General features: G+C 37.6%; 2 long non-coding RNA genes and 1 pseudogene across 2 annotated transcripts; 2 read left to right on the top strand and 1 right to left on the bottom strand.

Annotated features, from left to right (window-relative positions):
- Positions 1-542: 542 nt before the first annotated feature.
- On the bottom strand, positions 543-3487 carry LOC148743191 (uncharacterized). Its single transcript, XR_015988459.1, has 2 exons — positions 3039-3487; positions 543-1062 (listed from the first exon to the last, which is right to left on the bottom strand). It is a non-coding gene; the product is annotated as an uncharacterized LOC148743191 (long non-coding RNA).
- A 51-nt stretch (positions 3488-3538) lies between these two features.
- LOC148743190 (uncharacterized) lies at positions 3539-6989 on the top strand. The gene is made up of 2 exons (XR_015988458.1): positions 3539-5375; positions 6142-6989. It is a non-coding gene; the product is annotated as an uncharacterized LOC148743190 (long non-coding RNA).
- Positions 6990-7217: 228 nt separating this feature from the next.
- The window catches only part of LOC148743189 (uncharacterized), a 6671-nt pseudogene continuing 3888 nt past the window's right edge, over positions 7218-10000 (top strand).

Here is a 10000-nt window from a genome sequence, read left to right as displayed (position 1 = left end):
AGCAATTAACTTAGAATAACTGGTTATATTCAAAGTTTTCATGTATAGTCTGTATACCTTATCATCCAAGGAAGGTTGGAAAAACCGTTGGTTTTTTTCAATATTGGAGACAAAACAAGTAGAAGTCACCTTTTGGTCAGCTTGATTCCGAGCAAAAGCTTCTGAAATGTATGCAAATACGAAATGGCGCTAGGAGTAAAATAAATTCGTTTTACTTCCCGTCGCGTGTTGACACAATAGGAAATAAAACTCAAACAAAGATAAGATGAGTAAATTAAAATCAACAATCATACGTCATTTATAAACAACATAAATTGCTTCAAATTGCACTGTCCAGTTTGCGACTCTTATGATAAGGTAACACTGCAGCAAACATTGACATCCAAATTGCTTGCCGTCTTGTCTGTGTGTGTTTATGTCTCGTCCAAACGGTCGTGTTGGGTCGGTACTCCTCAGTCCTTGGTTCAAAGTTTGAAATTTTTTTAGGTTGTCATATAATTTGCACGAGAAAAAACCTCACGGGAGCTGTACCATTCTCAAAATGAAAGCAACGTTGATAATTTTTATTTCATGAAAAAAAAGAAAAAAGATTGATGTGACAAAGAAACGCTTTTTTAAAAAATGTGTAACTGATACCTTGAGAAGGATTGAAAACAGCGTTCTCAATCTATAATGTTCAACGTTCAACTTTGTTATAGAAAATTGAAATTGAAACAAAAATAAATATGTTAACTTTTTAACAGAAAATGAGCCTAAATATTTTTCACAGGTGAAGGGCATTTCCGAAAAATGCAGGAAAAGACCCTGAGATTGATTGCGCTACGACGGAGCTCGGTCAAGTAAGTTCTTACAGCCCCAACGTGTGGTACCTTAGCTCAGTTGGTAGTAGTGTCCATCAGGAGCTGCTGCCATGAAGTATCAGGGAGGCCAAGTTCGAACTTCGTCGTAACCTGGATATTTTCGGGGTTCGTCTTTCTGCAATTTCTTGGATTGCAGTTTGCCAGAGAGAATCATTTCGTTGTTTCATGCGTTTTTAATGAGACATCCAAATATCGGTTTGCTCTAAAAAAGAAATGAACTGTTACACGAAAGAGAACTACAATGAAATTGAGAAAAACTGAGAAAAATTATAAATTAAAAAGAAACAACCGAAAATTATGAGATGATACAGTGCTGTGACATTTCTGAGAGGTTTCTTTCTGTAGAAGATGTCGTTCAAAAACATTTCTTTATTTTGACTTTGAAAAGATTGAGATAAACTTTCCTTCTTCATATCTTAGGTCCTTTTTCGATCGCAGGGTAAATTTCGAGCGCGGGGACTCAGTGCACCCGGAATGCATCGCGGCCGGGGAAAAAGTACTTGAAATAGTCTAAATTACTCCATTTTTAATGATTAAGTTACAAGTGCCTTCCAATCGCTGCGGACGCTCTGTTCGAAAGCCATGAGAATAAAGGTAAAGACAGACTGGCACAGACTCCCTATGTGGCTTTTGTGGTCGCGTTGCATGATCACCTTCAACTACATGCTTGTACTCACAAGCGTTTCTTTAAGGGACTTTCCTTTTTTCTTGTAAGGAATGATCGGAGGTTTGTTTTCGGCAAAAGCAGATAATGTATCACACTCCAATGCTCCATCAATATATATATTTTTTTATTTATATTTGACTGTCTATGGTACGTTGTAACAAAAGGAAATAAATAGACGTTCTTTTTTTCGATCAATCGCAAAGACATTTCCAAACTTTACATCTCGGCGTTTACGTCGAATTGTTTCCATCCCTTTTGAGTGAAACACTCTTTTGATACTCTTTTCAATGACGCGACAGCATAAATAACAATAAACGAACAAATCGGACATAACCTTTTCGATCTTTTGAAATGGAACGCAAAAGCTTTGCACAAGAGAACATACAAAATAGACGCGAACAAATTTTAATTTTAAATTTTTTTAATTTTCTAATTTTTTCTTGCGAGACATATCACGCATTGCTAAAAGTTAAACTTTTTAGCTTTGCGTGATATGTTTCGTAAGAATATGACCAATCACATGGCGCGTAAGAAACTAGCCACTCAGAAATGGATAAACAGACCCGTGTATCCATGCAGGATATCAAAACAACCCCAAGGGAGCCGTCGCGCAGACGGACCATACTACGCAGGCTAGAAGAACGCAAAACATTTTCGGTTCAAGGTTATCGGAGATAAAATAGTGTTGTGGTTTGCTTTCCACGACTGCATGACTTCTCAAGGTAGTAAGATGAACAGAAAACTTTGACAAAGAGAGCTCAGGTAGGTTATCGCTTTCGTTAATTTTTACAGCGACATTTTTTATGTTCAGTGTGGTGTAACTGAGAGAATATTTGCATTTTGAAAGTAATTAAGTTTGATCACGAAAATCGTAGTGTTGGAGGCAGAGTTGTGGTAGCCTTAAATTTCTAATATCTATACATAAACAACTTCTTTATGTAATAATTTAATAAAGTAAATTCTCAAAAGCAATCTTTTGTTTTCGTGATTGTCTTCTTTCAACAAGGACTGTAGAGTGAAATATGGGACTCTATGCGGAAATACTGAAGCCATCGCAAACAAGCAAGTTGTGACACATCTTTCACGCATGAAATGCTTTCTTTGTCTTTATCATTCACTAAATCATACACTGAGACGTCCTGAGAAATTCAAGTCAAAACTTGTTTTTGTAGATAAACGATGTATTTGCCACTGAATTGAGACTTGAAATATGCTTTTTTTTTTAATCTTCTAAGTGTTTTTCCTTCCACGTATCAAAAAGGGCATTTGGTGGTTAAATTTATATGCATCACAGGTGACCATAAAGATAGGCAACCAGGGGATGCATGAGTGGGCTGAATATAATGAAAATATAATAGAAATGTTTATAAGATGGAGTGAAAACATAACACCATAATTACGTAAACGAAGATCTGTTGTACTTTTTGTTTTGTCGGGAAAACATATGAAGGGAACATTAAACCGATAACGATTCAAAGAACAATGAGGTTTCACTGACAGTAAATACTTACATGCGCAGATGCTAAAATAAATAAAAATAATCCTTACGCTGAAAACATGAAAGCATTGCCCGAATGCTCTGCTTGGTTACTTGTTCAAAAGTAATACAAAACCGCATTGGTAAACCACTGACTGCCATGTTTAATATCCGTTCCTTGGCTTTTTAAAGTCCTTCATGAATTGCATCCTGTTTTTAAACGCGTTCGGAATTTCCGCCATTCAATTACGAGTTTACTTGTCACTTTTGATTATTCTCGGACGAGTGCCCATTTTCCAGTAAACAACCGAAATTTTACGGCATAATCCTACTCCACCGAAAAATTTCACATGGAAGTAAACGCTACTGTTAATCAATTTTGCACGCACCTCTCACGTGCTTAGACATTTTTTTACCAATGAAATTCGCTTTAAGCTACCTTGGACTTCACCCCATCACGTGTCAAATTCTTGTAAACGAACTGCACTTTATCACGTAATCCAAACGTACGGTGAATAGTACCATATAAACAGCCCACCCGAAAGCCTTGAAGTACGCACTTTTCTCCACGTTCAATATATTTTATCTTGTTCGAAGAACGGAGACTGCAAAATTTCTTCCGCTAGAGGCTAATGGTGATAAAACAGCGTTTCGGTTTGCCTTCCACAGCAAAGTTATGAGGAAAAATATTTTTGAGACGACCAGCTGTAACTGAATAATTCTGATTCTATCGCTAAAGAAGGAACGGCAGTAAGCATAGTCAGGGTCTTTGTTTGGTCAGTCACGCAACGATGGAAGAGAGCACGTTGCGTGACGATACTAAAGAACGGCTATGAAAGACACCTCAGGAAGCGTGGCACCAATGCAGTTTATTTTTGCTAACAATTATTCAGACACCAGTGGCAATACCTTAAAATAACTCTCGCTTTTGTGGCATGCCTATGGTTTGAAGCCTATTCATTCACCACTCTAAAAACTGTTAGAGGAAGGATTCTTTGCCCTTCTAAGTTCTTTACAAAGCTGTCCCAGTTTCGTCAAAGTGGGGTTACAACCGAAGCTTAACCTCATGCTGGGTACAAAACAGATAGAACTGAAGTGATTTTCACAGCGAACTTTATCTCTTGTTTACGTGCACTTCTGAGCAGAAAAAAGCAAAGTATGTCTCTAGTATGGATGTTTCGGTTTCAAGAGGAAACTATCTCCCAAACTCCATTACCACTTACACTATCTCTAAATTTTCGAACCTCACATGACGAGCTTTGCCCACCTAAAAAATTTATGCAAATTAGGCTAAGCCGGATCTGAGTTCCGCCTGGCAATTATTAACTGTAAGAGAAGATCTGAGTTCGCGTCCACAGCACGTTCAAGGTGTTGCGGATGAAGTTTCTGTAATTACTTTTTGGCACTTTTCGGCGTCAAAATTGCATAGTTTGGGTAACCCAAAACCCTTAGGCTGACCTTTCTTGTCATAACATGAATGTTTTCCAGAAAGGGACACGCGGTAATGTCGGTGGCACTCGTGTGCAGGCATTTTTCCAGGTAAAAACCCTCGCGTGGAATCAACTCATGTTTACTTTAACGCTCCTTTTAGGCGCACAATGTAAGCCAAAGCATTTTACAGTTAAACGTAGAGATCAAAATATTTTCTTCTAGGGATGATAAATGACCGACGCTGAACTAAATTATACGTTGAAGAAAATGCAAAACAGCATAACATGCAAATGAGCAAATTTGGAAAAATACGAAGTTACGGAAACCATGAAAATCTTCGATTTTTAAGAAAGGAAATTTTTATAATTCCAAGCCAAGTAAGCTTTTCCAGTATTTCTTTCTTTAAGGTTTTGTGTGGAGCGGGGCCTTTGTTTTATAAACCGTAAAACTTAGTGACAAGTCGAAAGGGTTTGCTCTTGGTTATGATACCAAAGAGTAGAGGGACACCACGGTGATCTTCCAGGTGTTTGATCATCGTCGCCGCTCGTAGCATACTTCGCTACTTAGGTGAGCGAAATCGAAGTTCTTCTGTGTGAAAGATCTCCTTACAAAGAAAAGCGGTCGATTGTGCTTTTTCAGTAGCGGCTTTAACGCTCGTCCATATTCAGCGCTTATCCTAAACATGGCATCTCTAGCTATCTACAAGACACGCTGCGATGTATTATTCGTCCATGTTCAACACAACTGCGCTACTGAGATTGAGAATCGAAAGATCACATTGTTGCGCTCGAGGCAGAGTGCGCTACGTTTGCCAAGTTCTACAATGGACAACAGATCGTACGGCCTCCCGCAAGAGTAAGGACAAGGTCTGTCATTTACAAGCAATGGATAAGTGGAATTGTAGAAAGTTTTAATTCATCCCTGCACCCAAAAGCCGATGGTATGTAATTTTGCTCTTTTCCGTTCTTCACACACTCGAATAGCTGTTAAAATTAAATTTAATTGCGGGTTGTGCAGTCAAAATGCAACGTCGCCCAACATGGTTTTAGTTAAACCGGCGTCTTGTGAGGCGCTTCCACCAAAATAATTTAGAAGGGAACAACAGCGCTAGCGCTAACCGATTTAATATATTCTCAAGAACATGTCAAAGTCTATTAAAACCCAGAAATTAAAAATAGTAAGAATTGGTGGTTCATGTTAAAAATCATTAAAGAACAGTTCTCAGTTTGGCTCGATAGTGCTGTCACTTTGCACGAGTTGTTCATAGTGACTTAATTACTCGTTACTTTCAGTATTTGTTCGAGCTTTTCTTCGACTTAATAGGGGACATAAAAAAAATCGCAATTCACCTCTAAAATAAAAATAATAACAAACTCTTCTCCCAATTGGACACCAGATATGACTGCGTAGTAATAATTGCGTACTACGCGAAGTTGCAGTGTGAGAAAAATAACGAGTGAGGAATATATTTAAGTGCTGTACAGCGTAATTTTTAACATAGATTACCCAGCTAAAAGACCTGCTTGTCTTAGATATTTATGATAATATAGGAAGGTCTCCAAGGAATACTAATAACCCGGTGTGTAATTTTGTGATTGACAAAACTTGATAACTCAGGTTTATGTTTGAAAGGGCAAATCATTTAGTACATTTCACTCTAGAAGTAAATAATCACTTGACTTTTGTAATTATTATTTTGGTTTCAGGCAAATGGTGTCGAGTTGAAAGATACTAAGTTCCTGAAACATACATCCAAGCTTTGTTAGCAGGCATGCCGAATGCTTTTATAAGCAGTGCGAGGGAAAAAATGCATTTGCGGCCCCCTGTATGGAGAGAAAAATCCAAAGTTTCTTATTACAGGGATGGTAGAGGGAATGATGTTATTTCTAGTCTGAGTCATCAAAGTTCTGTACCATTAGAGTTAAAGAAAAGCCATCGGGGGAATATGGAGGTTGCTGCAGGTAGTAGTTGTTAAACTCTCAACAAGCTTTGCAGGCGACCAAGGAAAGAGCAATTTTGGGGCAAGAAATTAAGCACGATTCTCACCCAGTAAACTAAACTGGTTGTTGGAAATTGAGAGGGACGAGCGACCAGAGAATTTGAAGTAATCTGGTGGCCTGATCTTTTCTCAGGCACAAGAAATGGGAAACTGACCTTGCGATTTTATGTTCCTAAAGTGATACTTTGATTTCAATGATGTGTAGTACACAGTCTATTGACTTGTTCGTCATGTTTCCATAAATTTAGTAGCTGTTTCTTGGCAGTTTTTCTAAGTTTGTTTTAAAAAACGATAAAATGTGTTTTGCATTTAGAGGAACAAACTTGTCTGTAGAAGGCTAAGATTAAACCCTGAATACAGCAAAATGACCCTGTAATTTTAATGCAATTCATGTCTAGCTAGGTGCACTATACTCTGATGGCCTTCATTCTGTTGTAACCAAATTCAGAGGAAAAAAAACACCTGGAGAAACTCTTAGAGGGATAATATCTGTGGACTTTCGCCATTTCTATGGTCATCAGGAATGACAGAATAAAGCAGTAACTGTTCACAAAAGTCTTAATTCACTTAACTGAAAGAATAATGAGTTGGAGGGAACTAGATCATTTTTTCCCAAGCATCTCTTATAATTCATTATGAAAATAATAATAACATTGACAACAATAATAATGATAACAATAATAATAACAACAATAATAATAATAACAATAATAAAAATATTTACAATAGTTATAGAAATAATGTTCATTATCCTGATGGTTATAATTCCAATGATTATTTCCAGTAATCTAATCATTATCATTATCATTTATATTATTTTTATGATTATTTCAGCATTTATCTATGAACAAAATGGCATTATTGTTAGTCTAGCTGGGGATTGAAACTGGGGCAAAATAATCTCAAGAAAAGACAGGAAAACCCCAAAAACTGTTCAGGACTGCAATTCTTGAGTTGACCCATTGTGAAAGGTTTTGGGACTTCATGAAGCTAGTGCTGTCTGTAGTGGGCCCTGTGCCAAAGAGAGAAGAGTAGCAGCTGAATCAATAATAATAATAATAATAAGGTCAGTGATAGCAATGATTGACCAAAGTCACCCTATGACTAATAACAGATGATACAAGACAAACAGCATATTAAGCAACACATTTTTTCAAAACAAAAAGAGCAAGCTAAAACTGCCATCAGATAAAAATAACTGCCCCTAAAGAACTGACAGCATAGAGCTGAAAAGATAGAGACTGGTTCTGCCATCAGATCACAACAGTCCATAGACTGACTACCCAGGAGAAACAGAACAGATTGGTGGTTCTGCCATCAGATAACAACAGCCCATAATGGACTGACTACCCAAGAAAAACAGATCCACCAGTTAGTTCTGCCATCAAATAACAACAGTCCATGGACTAACTACCCAAGAGAAACAGAAGCAGGCAGGTAGTTTTGAATCAGAAAACAACTATTTAAGACAAGCCCTCAGTACAATGTGTCTTAGAAAATCCTCTGCATTCTAACAATCCATTGAAGAGAAAAACTATCAGAAACACTTGAATTTCTATTTGGGGGGAAGGGGGAGAAATTAAATGAACATCTACTTGCCTCAGCATGCCATCCTCATTAAGCAACCTATTTCATTTTGAAAATGATGATCACAATCGTAAAGATAACAATAATAACAATAACAAATCATTATTATTATCATTTATATTACTTCTATGATTATTTCAATGTTTATCTACGAACAAAATGGTGTTATTGTTAGTCTAGCTGAATGAGTATCCAAGTAATTGAAACTGGGGCAAAATAATCTCAAGAAAAGACAGGAAAACCCCAAAAACTGTTCAGGACTGCAATTCTTGAGTTGGCCCGTTGTGAAAGGTTTTGGGACTTCATTAAGCTAGTGCTGTCTGTAGTGGGCCCTGTGTCAAAGAGAGAAGAGTAGCAGCTGAATTAAAAATAATAATAATTAGGACAATGATAGAATTGATTGACCAAAGTGCTTATGACTAATAACAGATGATACGTGAAAAACAGCATAAGCAACACATTTTTCAAAACAAAAAGAGCAAGCTAAAACTGCCATCAGATAAAAATAACTGTCCATAAAAGACTGACAGCATAGAGCTTAAAAAAATAGGGACTGGTTCTGCCATCAGATAACAACAGTCCATAGACTGACTACCCAAGAGAAACAGAACAGATTGGTGGTTCCGCCATTAGATAACAACAGCCCATAATGGACTGACTACCCAAGAAAAACAGATCCACCTGTTAGTTCTGCCATCAGATAACAACAGTCCATGGACTAACTACCCAAGAGAAACAGAAGCAGGCAGGTGGTTTTGAATCAGAAAACAACTACTTAAGACAAGCCCTCTGTACAATGTGTCTTAGAAAATCTTCTGCATTCTAACAATCCATTGAAGAGAAAAACTATCAGAAACACTTTAATCTCTATTTGGGGGGAGGGGGGGTAATTAAATGAAAATCTACTTGCCTCAGCATGCCATCCTCATTGAGCAGCCTATTTCATTTTGAAAATGATTCAATCACAATCATAAAGATAATGATAATGATAACAATAACAAAATCATTAATAATAATGATAATTATAATAATCATAACAAAAACTACAATGACAAAGTCCGTGTTAGTCTGGCCTCTACCTTGCAGAAAATACAGCCCACCAACTGAAGCTGAATTCTTTATAGGAATTTTATTGCAATTGGTCATTGATTGAGGCACTCAAGCCACCTCACCACGACAAGGCACGAACATCGAGGTGGAAAAAAAGGGGTCTGTAAACTTGACTCCATGCTCGATTCGAGAATCGAGAATCGACTGAGTTTGGCGCCAAAAGATAAATTTTTCGCGCCTTCCGGCTCAAAGTCTAGTATGGCGGAGTTCACCAGATTTACGTTAGTCATAAATCCCGCAGATTTAATAAGTTCGTCGGGGATTGTTTTATTACGAAGAAGATAGACCAGCTATTAGACCGAACGTGAACACAACGTGAACGAGGTCGGGAATCCTGGCTAACCCCACTACTCCGAACGATGATTTGGACGGCTGAAGTTCCCGCGCCGCCACACTTTGGATTTCGTCGGGAAATATCTTAAATATGTGACAGAGTCACTCAGACTTATTTCCTACTTAAGGCATGTCTGTTCTGTTTTATTTTATTTTATGGAATTTTAGCGATTTGTCAGTAATGTTAGTAATGTGCTAATGGCGCTGCGCGCCAGGTCTAAAAATAGATATGTCATCTTTGGACCCCCCGCTAGTTTAGGACAAACACTCGGAATCTTTACAAGGAGTTGTATGCGAAACGTGTCAGAAGTAAGACTATTTTCGCTCAAAAAATGCGCTAACTTTCTAAAATGGTTGCAACCAGGCATTGCTGTTGGGGTACATGTAAAAATGACTCAAGATATCCAGAAAGATTACCAGATTCGCTTCAAGAAATGCTTAAAAACGGTAGGAAAGTCTTCATTCCGTTCCCAAAGCCGAAGCATGACTTGGAACTTTGTCAACGCTGGGTAAATGCGTGTTCTAGAAAGAATTTC

Source organism: Stylophora pistillata, chromosome 1 (genome assembly GCF_964205215.1).
Source record: "Stylophora pistillata chromosome 1, jaStyPist1.2, whole genome shotgun sequence".
Taxonomy (NCBI): domain Eukaryota; kingdom Metazoa; phylum Cnidaria; class Anthozoa; order Scleractinia; family Pocilloporidae; genus Stylophora; species Stylophora pistillata.
This window is presented reverse-complemented; position numbering and strand designations above follow the sequence as displayed.